Source organism: Lolium rigidum, chromosome 6 (genome assembly GCF_022539505.1).
Source record: "Lolium rigidum isolate FL_2022 chromosome 6, APGP_CSIRO_Lrig_0.1, whole genome shotgun sequence".
In the NCBI taxonomy this organism is placed as follows: Eukaryota; Viridiplantae; Streptophyta; class Magnoliopsida; order Poales; family Poaceae; genus Lolium; species Lolium rigidum.
In genome coordinates, this window is record NC_061513.1 from 45,037,509 (window position 1) to 45,049,747 (window position 12,239).

Here is a 12,239-nt window from a genome sequence, read left to right on the forward strand (position 1 = left end):
TTTAGACTACTTTAAAATTTATAAGGCCGAAGTTGAAAATCAACTAGAGAGAAAGATCAAGCGTCTTAGGTCGGATCGTGGTGGCGAGTATTTTCCTAAAATCTTTGATGAATTACTCGTGAGGAACATGGTATTATTCATGAGAGGACGCCTCCCTATTCGCCCCAATCAAACGGGGTTGCCGAGAGGAAAAACCGCACGCTGACCGACTTGGTGAATTCCATGTTAGCCACTTGCTGGTTTATCAAAGGCATGGTGGGGGAGGCTTTGTTGACTTCATGTCATGTCCTAAATAGAGTTCCTAACAAGAATAAAGATAAAACCCCTTACGAGGAGTGGTGCGGGAGAAAACCATCACTTTCGTATTTGCGCACATGGGGATGTTTGGCGAAAGTCAATATTCCAATTACTAAGAAGCGCAAACTCGGACCAAAGACAAGTGGATTGTATCTTTCTAGGTTATGCTCCGCGGAGTGTAGGCTATAGATTTTTAGTAGTTCAATCTGAAGTACCCGATATGCATGTTGATACTATTATGGAATCTCGTGATGCAACATTCTTTGAGAATATGTTTCCTATGAAAGACATGCATAGCATTGCTAGAATTTCTACGAGATAGTTCCCGAATCTAGTACATCTAATGAGTATCTTGAACAATCACATGAGATTGTTATTGAGAAGGATGACAATGAAGCTCCTAAACGGAGCAAGAGACGGAGGATTGAAAAATCCTTTGGTGATGATTTCATTGTGTACCTTGTGGATGATACTCCCACGTCCATTGCGGAGGCATATGCATCTCCAGATGCAGAATGAGCTGGAAAGAAGCTGTCCATAATGAGATGGACTCGATTCTTTCTAATGGAACTTGGGAGTTGTCGAACGACCTCACGGATGCAAGCCCGTAGGGCGCAAATGGGTGTTCAAGAAGAAGCTAAGACCTGATGGTACTATTGAAAAGTACAAGGCGCGGCTTGTAGCGAAAGGCTACACACAGAGAGAAGGCGAAGATTACTTCGACACCTATTCACCTGTCGCTAGACTTACCACCATTCGAGTACTACTATCCATGGCTGCCTCCTATGGTCTTATCGTTCATCAAATGGACGTAAAGACAGACTTTCCTTAATGGAGAGTTGGAAGAGGAAATCTATATGGATCGGCTCGATGGGTTTGTAGTAAAAGGTGCGAGAGAGAAAGGTGTGCAAGTTGCTGAAATCTTTATATGGCTCGAAACAAGCACCTAAGCAATGGCATGAGAAGTTTGACGGAGAACTTTGACTTCGTGAGGCTTTGTTGTCAATGAGGCCGACAAGTGCGTTTACTATCGCCATGGTGGGGGCGAAGGTGTTATACTATGTTTGTATGTGGATGATATTCTGATCTTTGGTACAAACATGAAAGTAATACACGAGGTCAAGTCTTTCTTGTCAAAGAGCTTTGATATGAAAGATGCAGGAGAAGGCCGATGTGATTCGAACATCAAGGCGATTAAGAACGAGAGTGGGATTACTCTAACGCAATCCCATTATGTTGAGAAGATCTTGAGCCGGTTCGAGCTATATTGATAGCAAGCCTTCTTCAACACCTTATGATCCCAGAGTGTGACACTACGCAAGAACCGGAGGATTGCCATAGATCAATTGAGATATTCTCGGATCGTTGGCTCACTCATGTACTTAGCGAGCGGACTAGACCCAGACATCTCTTTTCGTCGTTAGCAAGTTGAGTAGGTTCATGTCAAACCCAGGTACTCGATCATTGGCATGCACTTGATAGGGTCATGCGCTACCTATGTGGTACAATGAGTTATGGGATTCACTATTCGGGGCACCTGACTGTAGCTTGAAGGATATAGTGATTCGAATTGGATCTCGAGATGTGGCCGATCACGTACGCCACAAGTGGGTATGTATTTACCTTTGGAGGTGGCGCGATATCATGGAGATCTTGCAAGCAAACCATATTGACGAGGTCAACTATGGAAGCAGAACTATCTGCTTTGGATACAACCACCGTTGAATCGAGATGGTTGCGTGAGCTCTTGATGGACTTGCTCGTGGTTGAAAAACTCTGTTCCGGCAATCCTTTGAATTGTGACAATCAAAGCTGTAATTGTCAAAGTGAACAATTCTAAGGATAACGCGAAGTCATCAAGACACGTCAAGAGACGTTTGAAGTCCGTCAGGGAAATTGCGAAACTCCGGAGTAATAAGCGTTGCATATATTCAAACGGACAAAAACTCGGCGAGATCCCTTTACAAAGGGACTATCACGTAATGTGATAGAAAGTGCATCGAGGGAGATGGGTTTGAGACCCGTTGATGTTACACCATAGTGGTAACCCAACCTTTGTGATCGGAGATCCCGTGAATTAGGACACCAGGAAGAACAAACTAGTGGTTTAATTGAGGAGAGTATTATGTAACCCTCTCTATGTGAAGATGCACAACTCTCGTTGTCAGTAAGGCAGGTTGGCAACAAGCCTTAATGTGTTTATGTTGGCTATTTTAGCAAAGATGCTGTCCTACGGAGCATTCTTGAAATAACACACCTATATGAGTCCGATTGTTAAACGTCGCAATCTATGAGATTTGGGTGATCTCTAGTAAACTCATGAAGAGACCATGAAGTATGACGCATATGCTTCACCCGCGGGGTAGGCTACCGGCAGCCATGTACTGGTCATGACTTTGAGTGAAACCTTGTTCACGCAAAACTTGCAATTCAAGAGCTTAGTCCATTGTTCAAGTGTGAATGGATGTAGCTTAAGGTTCTAGGCGGAAGTTCAACTTAGCAGTCTCCAGCTGAAACACTGGTATATAAACAAGCAGCGAGTATTGGTAAATCTCTAAATGGGGATTTGAGATCTGGTGAGGGATTGTTGAAATATTGGGCCCACTTTTAGTGGCCCAAATTAGATTCAGATTTTTCCTATAAATCTCAAAGCCCACATAGTGGCGGAGCCTTGTGAGTTTGAGCCCAAGTTGGTGGCAGCTCACTAGGGAGTGGCAAGAGGTGGGAAGTTTAGTCCCACATGGAAAGTTGGGAGGAAGTTAGACCACCTTATAAGGTGGGTTGTTCCACCACTAGTAAGTGAGTGAGAAAAGGAGTGCTACACGCGCGCGCTCCTCCTCCTCGCTCGCTCGCTCGTCTCGACTCAACTCGACTCGACACGACACGACACGTCACGACGCGCGCCGCGCTCGTGGTGAGTGGATTGAGCCTCGAGCCGAGACTTTCCTTACTTTTTGCAGCTCGAGGAAAGCGAACGCAGTCCTAGACGGACGCGTCGCGTTGAGTCGGTTCGGGTCGCTCCGGATCGTGGGCTGTCCGTAACCGACTCAAAACGTTCGTGCGACGTGGGCGTGGCCCACGTTGCCTAGGGTTCCCGAGCCTATATAATCTCCCGCCCGGCTACCGCAGAAACACATCCAATACACGAGTTAGGGTTTCCACCTCTCTCTGCGCTCGCGCCGCGATCGTAGCCTACTCCATCCCGCGCGCGCAGACGTGCATCGGCGACCGGGAGAGCAGTAGTCTCCGGAACCGCTCGTCCTTGCGATCCCGTACGGGAGAGGGCGAATTAGGTTTTTGGGAAGCGCTCTGCGCGACTGCTCAAGCTCTTCATCACGGGTCGTCTTCCGTCCAAGTCGGGCGGTGCTGCCTACCGTCGTCTACAACGCCATCTACTTCGACCTGTCGTCCCAGTTGTCATCAACAACGTTACTGCTGCGACATCGTCTGCTACACCTCCACCGCCAACTCCGTCTGGTCGGTACGTGCGACATATCTCGATCCGTTTAGCGATGGATGCTACTTGTTACATTGCGCTAGCCGTGCTCATGTTGATTAATGCATCTAGTATGTTCGAGTTTCACATGTTCAGTAGTTGCTGTCGTCATGCTTAATATTCTGGAATTAATCATGGAAATTGTGCCTAATTATCCAACAATCCAAAAACCTAATTGTAGGCAATTTCCGAGTTAACAATGGCTGGTTTTTCCGATGCACCGAGGCCGGATAAGTTTACCAGTGTGCACTTTAAGAGGTGGCAGTATAAGGCCATGCTACTGGCTTACTCATACGAAAGTGTTCGAGATTCTCGATGGTTTACACGAAGGAACTATATCCGACCAAGATCGAACAAGTTCAAGGAAAACAATACTCTCTTCAGATCGGATGCGTTCTAAGTATTCTTGCTTGATCGTACGTGTGATGTGTACATGCACTTAACAGATGGTAAAGAGCTCGCAGGATGCACTTCGAATGCTAAGTTCGGTGCAACCGATGCGAGCGATGAAGCTGTACATCATGGAGAGCTTCCATGACATCAGGGATGGTTAACAACCGTTACGTAGTCGAACAAGCTCATGAGATACGGTTGCATTGCGAAAGAGCTTGAACTCCTTAAGTGTGCCTTACCACGACAAGTTTGTGGCTGGATGCATCATCGCTAAGTTGCCCCCTTCATGGAGGAACTTTTCCACAACTCTCAAACACAAGAGACAAGGAGATATCGAGTTGAAAATCCGATAGCGTCTCTTGATGTTGAGAGAAAGCTCGAGCTAAGGATAATGCGAGAAAGGAGAGGGTCGGATCTAGCGCCAACATGGTGCGAGAAGAAACCCTACGAGCAAGAACAAAGGGAATAACAAGCCCTCCTTCAATAAGCCTATGAAGACTACAACCTTCAAGAAGAAGAAGATGATAAACAAAGCAGTATCCGAGCTGCTTTACGTGGAGAGGCTGGCCACTTTTCTAAGGAGCGTCGAGAGAGGCAGGACCGCAAGAAAAAGGGGAGGCAAGTCAACACGGTGACCGCTAGCAATGCCGATGGGTACGGTAATCTCTTTCTGTTCTTTCGGTATTTCAATCTCCATGTTGGTGGATTGATACGGGTGCTAATGTTCATGTGTGTCTTTGACATATCCATGTTCACTTCTTACCGGAGTCGCCGGGATTCTTCCGTCTTGATGGGGAATGGGTCACATGCTTCGTTCGTGGTGTTGGCACGGTAGATCTGAAGTTCACTTCGGGGAAGATCGTGCGGTCGAGGAACGTGCAGCATGTCCCTACTATGAACAAGAATCTCGTTAGCGGCTCCCTTCTATGCGAGAGATGGGTTTAAGGTTGTTTTAGAGTCGAATAAAGTAGTTGTTTCCAAGTTTGGACAATTTATTGGTAAAGGCTATGAGTGCGGAGGCTTGTTCCAGCTTTTCGCTTTACGATTTAAGTAATAAGTACGTCAGAACCATATTTGTGGCAATGTTAGTGATGATACCGGTGTTTGGCATTCTCGTTTATGTCACATTAATTTTGGTTTAATGTCTCGGCTATCCGAGTTTAAGTTTAATTCGAATTTCACCATTGCCAAAGGTTCTAAGTGCCATAGTTGTGTGCAATCAAAGCAACCTCGGAAGCCTCACAAGGCGGCCGAGGAGAGAAGCTTGGCACCTCTAGAACTCATACATTCGATCTATGCGAGATGAATGGTGTGTTGACAAAAGGTGGAAAGAGATATTTCATGACATTGATTGATGATGCGACTAGATTTTGCTATGTTTATTTGTTGCGAACTAAAGATGAAGCTTTAGACTACTTTAAAATTTATAAGGCCGAAGTTGAAAATCAACTAGAGAGAAAGATCAAGCGTCTTAGGTCGGATCAGTGGTGGCGAGTATTTTCCTAAAATCTTTGATGAATTCTGTGAGGAACATGGTATTATTCATGAGAGGACGCCTCCCTATTCGCCCCAATCAAGCGGGGGTTGCCGAGAGGAAAAACCGCCGCATGCCGACCGACTTGGTGAATTCCATGTTAGCCACTTGCTTGGTTTATCAAAGGCATGGTGAGGGGAGGAAACTTTGTTGACTTCATGTCATGTCCTAAATAGAGTTCCTAACAAGAATAAAGATAAAACCCCTTACGAGGAGTGATGCAGGAGAAAACCATCACTTTCGTATTTGCGCACATGGGGATGTTTGGCGAAAGTCAATATTCCAATTACTAAGAAAGCGCAAACTCGGACCAAAAACGATGGATTGTATCTTTCTAGGTTATGCTCCCGCGGAGTGTAGGCTATAGATTTTTAGTAGTTCAATCTGAAGTACCTGATATGCATGTTGATACTATTATGGAATCTCGTGATGCAACATTCTTTGAGAATATGTTTCCTATGAAAGACATGCATAGCATTGCTAGAATTTCTACTGAGATAGTTGATGGCGTGTATTTCACACGTTCGTTGGGCAACCCCAAGAGGAAGGTATGATGCGCACAGCAGCAAGTTTTCCCTCAGAAAGAAACCAAGGTTTATCGAACCAGGAGGAGCCAAGAAGCACGTTGAAGGTTGATGGCGGCGGGATGTAGTGCGGCGCAACACCGGAAGATTCCGGCGCCAACGTGGAGCTTGCACAACACAACCAAGCTACTTTGCCCCAGCGAAACGTTGAGGTTGTCAATCTCACTAGACTTCTTTGTAACAAAGGATTAACCGTATTGTGTGGAAGATGATTGTTTGCGAGAAAACAGGTAGAAACAAGTATTGCGATGGATTGTATTTCGGTAAGAGAATTGGACCGGGGTCACGGTTCACTAGAGGTGTCTCTCCCATAAGACGAACGACATGTTGGGTGAACAAATTACAGTTGGGCAATTGACAAATAAAGAGAGCATGACAATGCACATACATATCATGATGAGTATAGTGAGATTTAATTGGGCATTACGACAAAGTACATAGACCGCCATCCAGCTGCATCTATGCCTAAAAGTCCACCTTCGAGGTTATCATCCGAACCCCCTCCGGTATTAAGTTGCAAACAGCGAGACAATTGCATTAAGTATGGTGCGTAATGTAATCAACAACTACATCCTTAGACATAGCATCAATGTTTTATCCCTAGTGGCAACGACACAACACAACCTTAGAACTTTCGTCAGCTGTCCCGAGTGTCAATGCGAGGCATGAACCCACTATCGAGCATAAGTACTCCCTCTTGGAGTTAAAAGCATCTACTTGGCGAGAGCATCTACTAATAACGGAGAGCATGCAAGATCATAAACAACACATAAGCATAACTTTGATAATCAACATAACAAGTATTCTCTATTCATCGGATCCCAACAAACGCAACATATAGAATTACATATAGATGATCTTGATCATGATAGGCAGCTCACAAGATCCGGCAATGATAGCACAATGGGGAGAAGACAACCATCTAGCTACTGCTATGGACCCATAGTCCAGGGGTAGACTACTCACTCATCACTCCGGAGGCGACCATGGCGGTGTAGAGTCCTCCAGGAGATGAATCCCCTCTCCGGCGAGGGTGCGGAGAGCGATCTCCAGGATCCCCCGAGATGGGATCGGCGGCGACGGCGTCTCGGTAGTGTTTTCCGTATCGTGGCTCTCGATGCTGGGGGGTTTCGTCACGGAGGCTATTTGTAGAGCGGAAGGGCAGGTCAAGAGGCGGCACGGGGGCCCAAACCACAGGCCGGCGCGGCCGGGGAGGGCCGCGCCGCCCTAGGGTTTGGCCACCCGTGGCCCCTCTTCGTCTCTCCTTCGGACTTCCGGAAGCTTCGTGAGAAAATAGGCCTCACGGGCTTTTATTTACGTCCAATTCAGAGAATATTTCTTTACTAGGATTTACGAAACCAAAAACGATAGAAAACGACAGCGGCACTCGGCATCTTGTTAATAGGTTAGTTCCGGAAAATGCACGAATATGACATAAAGTGTGCATAAAACATGTAGATAACATCAATAATGTGGCATGGAACACAAGAAATTATCGATACGTTGGAGACGTATCGGCATCCCTAAGCTTAGTTACGCTCGTCCCGAGCGAGGTAAAGCGATAACAAAGATAATTTCTGGAGTGACATGCCATCATAAACTTGATCATACTATTTGTAAAGCATATGTAGAGAATGCGGCGATCAAAACAATGTGTATGACATGAGTAAACAAGTGAATCATAAAGCAAAGACTTTTCATGAATAGCACTTCAAGACAAGCATCAATAAGTCTTGCATAAGAGTTAACTCATAAAGCAATAATTCAAAGTAAAGGTATTGAAGCAACACAAAAGAAGATTAAGTTTCAGCGGTTGCTTTCAACTTGTAACATGTATATCTCATGGATATTGTCAACATAGAGTAATATAATAAGTGCAATAAGCAAGTATGTAAGAATCAATGCACGATTCACGCAAGTGTTTGCTTCTTGAGGTGGAGAGAAATAGGTGAGCTGACTCAACATTAAAAGTAAAAGAATGGTCCTCATAGAGAAAAGCATCGATTGCTATATTTGTGCTAGAAGCTTTGATTTTGAAAACATGAAACAATTTTGTCAGCGGTAGTAATAAAGCATATGCATCATGTAAATTATATCTTATAAGTTGCAAGCCTCATGCATAGTGTACTAATAGTGCTCGCACCTTGTCCTAATTAGCTTGGACTACCTGATTATCACCGCAATACATATGCTTTAACCAAGTATCACAAAGGGGTACCTCTATGCCGCTTGTACAAAGGTCTAAGAGAAAGCTCGCATTTGGATTTCTCGCTTTTGATTATTCTCAACTTAGACATCCATGCTAGGGACAACATGAGACAACAGATAATGGACTCCTCTTTTAATGCTTTAAGCATTTGACAACAATTAATTCTTTTCTCATTAGAGATTTGAGGATGTTTGTCCAAAGCTGAAACTTCCGCCATGGAATCATGGCTTTAGTTAGCGGCCCAATGTTCTTCTCTCACAATATGCATGCTCAAACCATTCAACTCGGTGTAGATCGCCCTTACTTAGGACAAGACGAACATGCATAGCAACTCGCATGAAATTCAACAATGAGTTGATGGCGTTCCCCGATAAACATGGTTATCGCGCAACAAGCAACTTAATAAGAGATAAAGTGCATAATTACATATTCAATACCACAATAGTTTAAAGCTATTTGTCCCATGAGCTATATATTGCAAAGGTGAATGATGGAATTTTAAAGGTAGCACTCAAGCAATTTACTTTGGAATGGCGGAAAATACCATGTAGTATAGGTAGGTATGGTGGACACAAATGGCATAGTGGTTGGCTCAAGTATTTTGGATGCATGAGAAGTATTCCCTCTCGATACAAGGTTTAGGCTAGCAAGGCTTATTTGAAACAAACACAAGGATGAACTAGTACAACAAAACTCACATAAAAGACATATTGAAAACATTATAAGACTCTACACCAGTCTTCCTTGTTGTTCAAACTCAAATACTAGAAATTATCTGAGACCTTAGAGAAACCAAATATGCAAACCAAATTTAGCATGCTCTATGTATTTCTTCATTAATGGGTGCAAAGCATATGATGCAAAGCTTAAACATGAGCACAACAATTGCCAAGTATCACATTACCCAAGACATTTATAGCAATTACTACATGTATCATTTTCCAATTCCAACCATATAACAATTTAGCGAAGAGAAACTTAGCCATGAATACTATGAGTAGAAACCAAGGACATATTTGTCCATATGCTACGCATGAGTGTGTATCTCTCCCATAAAGTGAATGCTAGGATCCATTTATTCAAACAAAACAAAAACAAAAACAAATGAGCGCTCCAAGAAAAGCACATAAGATGTGGCCGAATAAAAATGTAGTTTCAGAGGAGGACCGATAGTATTGTTGATGAGAGAGGATGCCTTAGGCATCCCCAAGCTCAAGCAGCTGAGTCTTCTTGATATATGCGAGGTGAACCACCGGGTGCATCCCCAAGCTTAGAGCTTTCACTCTCCTTGATCATGTTGCATCATACTCCTCTCTTGATCCATGAAAACTTCCTCCACGCCACGCTCGAAACAACTCATTAGAGGGTTAGTGCACAATATAAATTGACATATTCAGAGGTGACACAATCATTCTTAACACTTCTGGACATTGCATAATGCTACTGGACATTAGTGGAAATTCATCCAACATAGCGAAAGAGGCAATGCGAAATAAAAGGCAGAATCTGTCAAAACAGAACAGTTCGTATTGACGAATTTTAAAATGGCACCAGACTTGCTCAAATGAAAATGCTCAAATTGAATGAAAGTTGCGTACATATCTGAGGATCATGCACGTAAATTGGCATAATTTTCTGAGCTTCCTGCAGGAGCAGATGGGCTCAGATTCGTGACAACAAAGAAATCTGGAACTGCGCGATAATCCAAATCTAGTACTTGCTTTTCTATCAAGCGGCTTAGCTTGGCACAACAAAACTCAAAGCTAGAGATGAGGAGAGTTGCTACAGTAGTAAACAACTTCCAGACACAAAATAAAAACAAAAGTGCTGTAGAGTAAAAACATGGGTTGTCTCCCATAAGCGCTTTTCTTTAGCGCTGCTCAGTAGGTGAGAAAGTGTGTATCAAGTAACATCGAGAGATGAAGCATCAACATCATAATTTGTTCTAATGATGAGAATCATAAGGTACCTTCATTCTCTTTCTAGGGAAGTGTTCCATGCCTTTCTTGAGAGAAATTGATATTTTATATTGCCTTCCTTCATATCAATAATAGCACTAGCGATTCGAAGAAGGTCTTCAATATAATTGGACAAGATGCATTGCATTCAATATCCGAAGACAACAAAATCAGCGGGAACAAGGTTATTGTTAGCGGTAATACGAACATTATCAACTTTGCCCAAAGGTTTCTTTGTAGAATGATCAGCAAGATTATCATCCAAATAACAATTTTCAGTGGTGGCAAGTCAAGCATATTATAAATTTTCTTTGGCATGACGAATACTTGCACCAGAGATCGCATAAAGCATTACAATCAAAATCTTTGACCTCTCATCTTAATGATGGGCTCCCAACCATCTTCTAGCTTTTTAGAATAGAGGCTTCGAGCTCTAGTTTCTCTTCTCTAGCTTTTATGAAAGCATTTGTAATATGATGCGTGAAAGCCAAGTTTATAGCACTAGCATTAGGACTTTTAGCAAGTTTTGCAGAGAACTTTATAACTTCGAAGATGTGGCAATCATCAAAATTCAAACCATTATAATCTAAAGCAATGGGATCATCATCCCCAATGATTGGAAAAATTTCAGCGATTTATCGCAACGAGTTTCGGCAGTTTAGCGATTTCGAGGTAGTTTTCGCGCTTTGCATTAGAGTGGAAACATTGCTAACACCAATTATTTTATTAGTATAGTAGAGGTGCAGCAACATGTGAGATCATTAGCATTACTAGTGGTGGTAATAGTCAAACTTTAGCTACATTTTCTCTTTAGCTAATTTTTCATTTTCTTCTCTATCCCACATACGCGTGATTCGACCATTAATCTTATATTCTCATTAATTCTAACTTGGATGGCATTTGCTTTGTAGTAACAATTTTATTTCAATGTCCCTGTTAGGCATAACTTTAGATTTCAAAGATCAACATCGAGACAAGAGCTATCGACTCTAAAGCAAAATATCAATTTTATTGAGCTTTTCCTCATCAGATTTGTTAAAGGCAGTTTGTGTACTAATAAATTCTTTAAGCATGGCTTCAGGTCAGGGTGAATTCTATGTATTGTTGTAAGAATTTCCATGAGAATTACCATAGCAGTTGCCATTATTATAAGGATGTGGCCTATAGTTATTACTAAATTGATTCGATAAACATTGTTGTTAGAAATTATTATTTTTAATGAAGTTATGCATCAACATGTTCTTCTTGAGCAGACCAATGAAGCTAATGCGGAGCATTATTAGGATCAGCTTATTAGATCCTATCATTACGCTAAGCATGAGACATAATAGCATCAACCTTATCATTCAGAGAGAGAGATTCTGACAATTGCCTTCTTACCTTAGTGGAGCTCTTTCGGTGTTAGCATTCGAGTAATTTATCATCATATTATCAAAGAAGCTTTGTTTAGCCTCGCCCGAGTAGTGATGGACATAAAGGTGCCTCCGAGCTGACTCAAATCAGTAAATTCCGCGAAGAAAATTTGATCCTGCATAGAAAGTTTGAGATGATCATCCAAGTCAGTCGATCCATAGGTTGGGCAATTTTTAACCAAGATTTCATTCTTTCCCGAAGCTTGAGCAACATGTTTCATTATCTAATTGTTTAAAATTCATTATGCTACTCCTCAAAGGAATATAATTTTAGCGGAGGATAATATCTGCCAATAAAAGCATCCTTGCATTTAGTCATGAAATCAATACTATTCTTAGGCGAGAAATAGTAGACC